Source organism: Pleurodeles waltl, chromosome 8, assembly GCF_031143425.1.
Source record: "Pleurodeles waltl isolate 20211129_DDA chromosome 8, aPleWal1.hap1.20221129, whole genome shotgun sequence".
NCBI classification, from domain to species: Eukaryota; Metazoa; Chordata; class Amphibia; order Caudata; family Salamandridae; genus Pleurodeles; species Pleurodeles waltl.
Window position 1 is genome coordinate 950,158,882 of NC_090447.1, and position 6,781 is coordinate 950,165,662.

A 6,781-nucleotide genomic window follows, 5' to 3' on the forward strand; every position below is an offset into this window, starting at 1 on the left:
CAAAACCTTCTCAATCCTTTACCATATCAAGAGGATGGATACAACATTAAATTATCGCTACCTATTTAGGGAAGCTGAGTGGTGATGGAGGATGGCATTCCATTCTGGTGCAGGGCTAATAGAACAAAGCTGTTATCTCCTGAAAGATGTTGGAATCAAGACAAATTTTGACAAGGAAAAAAGATGATACTGCCTCTCAGTCATTCTTCGGTCTCGGACAGAGGTGGCTTGCACCTAAAGACAGGACAGTAGCAACAGCTGGTGGGCAAGGGTGTTGATCAAACTTACATGTAATAGGCGTCGTAATAGAGACTTGCAGTACATGCATTTCAGCAGTGTTTTCCCGAAAACACATTTATTGCTCCATGTTGGCCCCCATGGGTGAGGCATTGCTGTTGATTAGGAGATCAGGAAGTCTGTCCTATCTCCAGGTATAGTAGATGGGACAGCTAAAGCAGAGTGTATATCTTACTGAAGGATGTGAGGAAACAAGTCTTTGTATAACCCTTTGAAAGGGTACAGTTGGGTGATGTACCAAGTAAACACAGCCTAGAGTTAGGCCAGCAAGATGAAATGGTGGGGTTTGGTTTGGTAAATGCCACCTAGTTAGCACAGTCTAGGATTAGGCCAAGAAGGTGAAAGCAACAGGAGTTACTGAGAGGCAACCAAATATAACAGGAGGTGTGAACACTGGTGAACAACCCCTCAGGTGCACACATATTAAAGGTGTCTTATGACGGTTTGCTAGGAGGGTTATAGTTAGGGTGTAGGAGGCTGGTCTGGTTTGTAGTGGGTACCTTGGGTACTTACACCTTACACCAGGACCAGTTATCCCTTATTAGTGAAATGCAGTAGTGTTCTAGCAGCTTAGGCTGATACAGGTAGTTATTTCAGAGCAGCTTAGGGTGAACTAGGAGACATGCAAAGCTTCTGCAATGCCACTTATAGTTACACAGTACTTATACACAAGTAAAGAAAATACTCAGTGTTACCAAAAGTAAAGGTAGTTTATTTGGGTGACAAAAGGCCAAAAATATATTGGAGGCAATACTCCTTCTGGAGGTAAGTATCATACACAATATATACACTAGACAGCAAAATAAGGTAAGTAATTAGACTTAGGATAGTGCAAACAATAGGAAATGCTGTAGAATGCAATAGGAGAAAGTAGGTCTAGGGCAACACAATCCTTATATTAAGAAAGTGGAATGTGAATCAAGAATTCCCCCTAGACAAGTGTAGTGTGTAGAGAATTGCTGGGAGAGTAAGAATAGAGCAAAGGTAAGTAAAATACCCCAACCCAGAGCCCAGAAAAATAGGAGTAAAGTATTGCAAGAACCAAGCAAGCCTGCAAACGACAAATTGTGGATTCCTGGACCTGAAAAGGAAGGAGACCAAGTCCAGAAGTCAGAAGAAGTTCTAGGAAGGACAGGAGCCCCTGCCAACCCAGAAGAGGGTGCTAAAGAAGAGTCCCTGGTTGGACAAAGACTGGAGAAATGCACCCAAGGAAGATGTCAGTGGGTTCCTGCATGATGCAATGGATGTCCCATGAAGGGATGTTAGATGCAGGTGAGCTTTTGCTCTGGATTCCTCCAACAAGCCTTGGTTCTGGCAAAGTCATGTTTTGCATCAAAGTGGAGCTGTCTGGACCCAGTAGGGACCTGGGGACCTCAACTCTATGTGTGGAGGAAGAGGGGGCTCTCAGCACCTCAGAGAGCCCTCAGAATATTGGACAGCACCCACAAGAGTCCCTGGACATGGGGACAAGTAGGTACAAAATGTGGTTGGTGCAGCACTACAAATGAAGGTCCTTGGCCGCCGGAGAACAACTCAGCGAGTTGAGCGTCTCAGGATAGAGTGCTGGGGACCTGGGCCAATGTGTGCATGAAGGAATTTTGCAAATAGTGCACAGAGGCCTCAGGAGGTGAAGAAGACGTGGTGCACAGGGGTACTGTCGTTCTCAGGGAAGGCAAGGTCTCACCTCCTCCAAACTGGGACAGCAGGAACTCAGGACAGTCTGTGCCAAAGGGGTCCACTCTCTGTGTTCCAAGGAGCATGATCATCACCAGGAGAGGAGTTCAGGAAAACTGGTCTTCGACTTAGAAGGTGCCTGATTTAGCAGGGGAGGGACGCCTTCACTCCACTGGAGATTTCTTCCGTCCTTCTGGTGCAGGGCGAAGACAGGAAGTCCCCAGACTATTCACACTGTGGAAACAGTGCTGGCTGGAGCTGAAGTTGCAGAAAAAAAGTAGCCTTTCTGGATACTTTGTTGCTGTTATAGTGGTTCCTGGAGCAGTCTGCGGTCGATCCGAGGTCAGAGGATGAAGTAGTAGTTGCAGAGGATTCCTGCTGGAAACTTGCAAGTAGAATCTGAAAAGAAACCCAGAGTAGAGACCCTAAATAGCCCTGAAAGGGGGATTGGCTACTTTATCAGGTATGGACCTCTGACATCACCTGCTGGCACTGGCCCCTCAGAGGCCTTCAGAGTGTCCCCACACCTTGGAAAACAAGATGGCTGAATTCTGGGACACATTGGAGGAGCTCTGGGCACCACCGCTGGCGTGGTGATGGACAGGGGAGTGATCACTTCCCTTTCCTTTGTCCAGTTTTGGTCCAGAGCAGGGACTGAGGAACCCTGAACCGTTGAAGACTGGCTTATGCAAGGAGGGCACCATCTGTGCCCTTCAAAGCATTTCCAGAGGCTGGGGCAGGCTACCCCATCCACAGCATGTAACACCTATTTCCAAAGGGAGAGGGCGTAACAGCCTGCTCCCAAAGGAAATGCTTTGTTCTGCCTTCCTGAAACTGAGCTGCTCAGACCCCAGGAGGGCAGAACCCTGTATGTGAGGTGGCAGCAACTGTAGCTGCATTGCAAGCCTCATAGAGCTGGTTTGGCAGTACTGGGGGGTCCATGGTGGAGCCCGCAGGATGAATGGAATTGGCTCCCCAATACCAGCTTTGGAATGGGGGACATTTCCATGATCTTAGACACCTTACATGGCGATATTCAGAGTTACCATTGTGAAGCTACATATAGGTATTGACCTATACGTAGTGCACGCATGTAATGCGTCCCCGAACTCACAAAGTCCTGGGATTTGGCCCGGTACCATGTGGGGGCACCTTTGCTAGTGTAAGGATGCCCTCACACTCAGCAACTTTGCACCTAACCTTCAGTAAATGATGATTAGCCATATAGGTGACTTATAAGTTACTTAAGTGCAGTGAAAATGGCTGTGACATAATGTGTGTACTATTTCAAGCAGGATGCAGTGGCAGTTCTGTGAAAGGGTTTGTCTAAGATCCTTAAAGAAAAAAAAAGTTTTCCAAAAGAAATGCTGCAGCCCATAAGAACCTCCTGGAACCCCAATGCTCTGGGTACCTAGGTACCAAATACTAGGGACTTATAAGAGGGGTCCAGTGTGCCAATTGAAATTAGCAAATGAAGTCACTAGCCTATAGTGACAAATTTAAAAGCAGAGAGAGCATAAGCACTGAGGTTCCAATTAGCAGAGCGTCAGTGACACAGTTAAGCACTATACACAACACACACATTAGGCTATAAAATATGAGCACTGGGGTCCTGACCTGCAGGATCCCAGTGAGACAGGCAAAAACATACTGACATACTGGTAAAATTGGGGGTAACATGCCAAGAAAGATGGTACTTTCCTACATAGGGGCATGTTTAATTAATCAATTTCTTGTCTCCATTAAAAAGATCACTGGCATCAATCCTCTTCCTTTTCCCCAACTCCTTGCTTTTGTTTACCTGTCGCTCCCTCATCTGACCATGAAGACATTTTCATCACAACTTGATCCATGGGTACTCCTCCAAATCTAAAGCCTATGCCTGTCAGTGCTGCATTGATTTCAGTCATGATTGAGATTACATTACTGAATTTAATTTTGAATTGTTATTGCAAAATCACTTTAAAAATCAAGTGGAGCAGGAACAATAGTCCTATGTACCCGATTCCTTCTGAGATAGGATAAAATCAGAAAGATAGACTTGCTGCTCAACAGGATGTTGAGCTTACAGTAAAGCCATATGCTTTGCCTACCTTTTGGGCATACACATCATCTTCAACAGCTCATCCTCCTCCAAAAGAAATAAGACCAAGTCTCCCAAAATCTCCAAGGTACTCCTCCAATGAAGGTAACATTGAAGGACTAATGAGCTATGCCACAAGAGACAAAATAAAAAATAATTATTAATAATGCACAGCTATGAGTGAGGAAAATAAACCTATCATTGTTTATATAGGGTGGCTCAAAGGGAGCTGTAAAACATATACTTAGCCTAGCCTGCACCACCAACACTTGCCTCCCTCTTCTCAAAATAAAATAAAACAGGTGCAATAACCCCTACAATGTTTTAGAGCATGGCCACACAAAAGTAAACACACCAAGCTTCACCAAATGTGTTGGCCTTGGCTCCCTAAATAACAACTCTCCTCCTCAGTTTGGGACTTCCTAAAAGTTGCATGAATAAAGAATACTCTGTAGACTGCATACTTTACCAATCAGCAATGTACTATGGGAAGCCAGATGGACATCTTCCTAATGAGCACTCAGTGGCCTGTATGAACAGCAAACAGGCAATTGCTTAGGCACAGCACCTATGGAAGATAAGCACTTCCAGTACTTTAGAACCCAAATTGATAAAGAAGATGCTGCCGATGATAAGGAAAATTTCATTAGAATTGCAAGCTCTGCAGTTGAATGAATGCAGCACCAAATGCCACTTTTTCGTCACAAGGTAAAAGAAGATATCAAAATTGCCCCAAATAATCCAAGCAGACTGATTGCTCGGACGTCCCTTGAGGTGGCATTAGCAAAAAGCACTATCAAGGTACTGTTTAGCAAAGAAATATTGTACCATATAAACCTTCATTCATACAATGGAAAAGTGGTCAACACATAATGACAGTATCTGACCTCCTCCCATGTTGTAATAAAAGGAGACAGATTTCTAGAATTTGTGGAGGTCCTTTATCTGAAATGGAAGGTTCTATTGTTCAATAGTCTCGCTAAATCAGCTGCAATGTCAAGTCCTAGGATATGTGGTAAAATTATTGTCAACCATGGAAGATGGCAGATACTTCTCAGAGTTATTGAAAGCTTATTGCATCAACCTCAAAAAGGAAGAAGTAGCCAGGATTGTACTGGTGACTTATTGCAGTATTTGCATGTTACACATTCCTTTAATGCATGAAAGAGCTTGAGGATTATTCAGTGAGATAAATTCTCAGTAAATGCATATATGGAGAAGTTCATATATATTGGAACTCTATTTTGTAGTTACTACAGTGCCTATTGGAGCAGTTCAATCTGATGATTAGGTGCTACAAAAAAGCACAGTTGCACCAGCTAAAACAATGTTGTTGATTGGTGACAGATGGGTGCTAATAGGATTCCTAGTGAAATATTTGGAAGCTTTGAGAATTGATGTGGGTAGTCAGTAACACTGATTGTACTGTGAGACAAACCATCACATTGATGTACTTGCTACAGACCCATTTGTGTGAGGTGGAAACACATTTTACAATGTTACTGCTAAAGCTGGTAGTTTGGTCAACAACTTAGTCATTTGTCTGGCAACGGATAACAGGCTCCAAAAACAGATCTTGCCCTCCACATATTGCATCTGATCAATTACATTGGATACACAGTACAAACATGGGCAGTCTACCTTAATTCCATAATAATGCAAGACAATAAACAGTGATGCATGTTTATGAGTTGGAATGTCAAGATGGAGTGAACTGGTACATTAAAGACAGCAACATCTACAGTACAAAGGTGCTCTATTTACTAACTTCTGCAGGGCATGGTGGTGTCTCAGCAGCACATAAAAAAGCATGACTCACTGCTCGTAAAAAAATAACAATAATCATCTTTCCTAATTACACCTTCTGCTAAAGAATAAAACAACTGAAACAGCATCAGTAGAAGCATCATCTGTCCTGGGTTACTTCTTAAGTGTTCCAAGACTTACATCCTGTGCACAGACAGAAGAAAGTCAAGAGGCTCAATTGTCAACTATGCGAGGAGAGAATACAATGGAGGAGATAAAGATAGTCTAGAATGACCAAATATGATTTCCTTTAGACCATGATCAGTTGATGTTTTGGCATAGGAATACGGAACAGCAGCCAACACTCAGTAAAATGATAATAATATATCTACATATCTTTCACCCTGTGTACTCTCTGAAAAGGTTTGCAGTACAGCTTGGAAATTGGCATGATAGGAAGGATCAGTCCGTCTCCTAAAAATGTCAAGAGACTTAAGATGATAAGAATGGATACTCCATCCATTCCTAAAAATGTTGAGCCTCCAGAAGATGTAGCAATAAAAAAGAAGGAAAAGTATTTGTCAGCAATCATGATAATCGTTCCTTCAGAAGAAGGCTTTGCACATGAAGATGACTTGTGCATGCTGGACTAATAACTCAATATGTGCTGTGTGATAAATTGGGTTGTTGGTTGACTGGGGTATGAGCCCTGGTCAAACAACAGCCACAGTCTCGTGCAGGGTGAACAACAAAAAGTCACTAGATGAACCTGTGCATAAGCCTGAGTAGACTGGCACAAAAAGCAGTCAGGCTTAACCTAGACGCATTGTGTAAAGTATTTATGCAGCACACAAAGAAAAAAAACACAACACAAGAAAAATCCCAAACCAATTTAGAAAAATAGAGTACATTTAAATCAATAATTTGACACAAAAATGACAAAAGTCCAATAATTAGAAACAGAATTATGATATATATTTT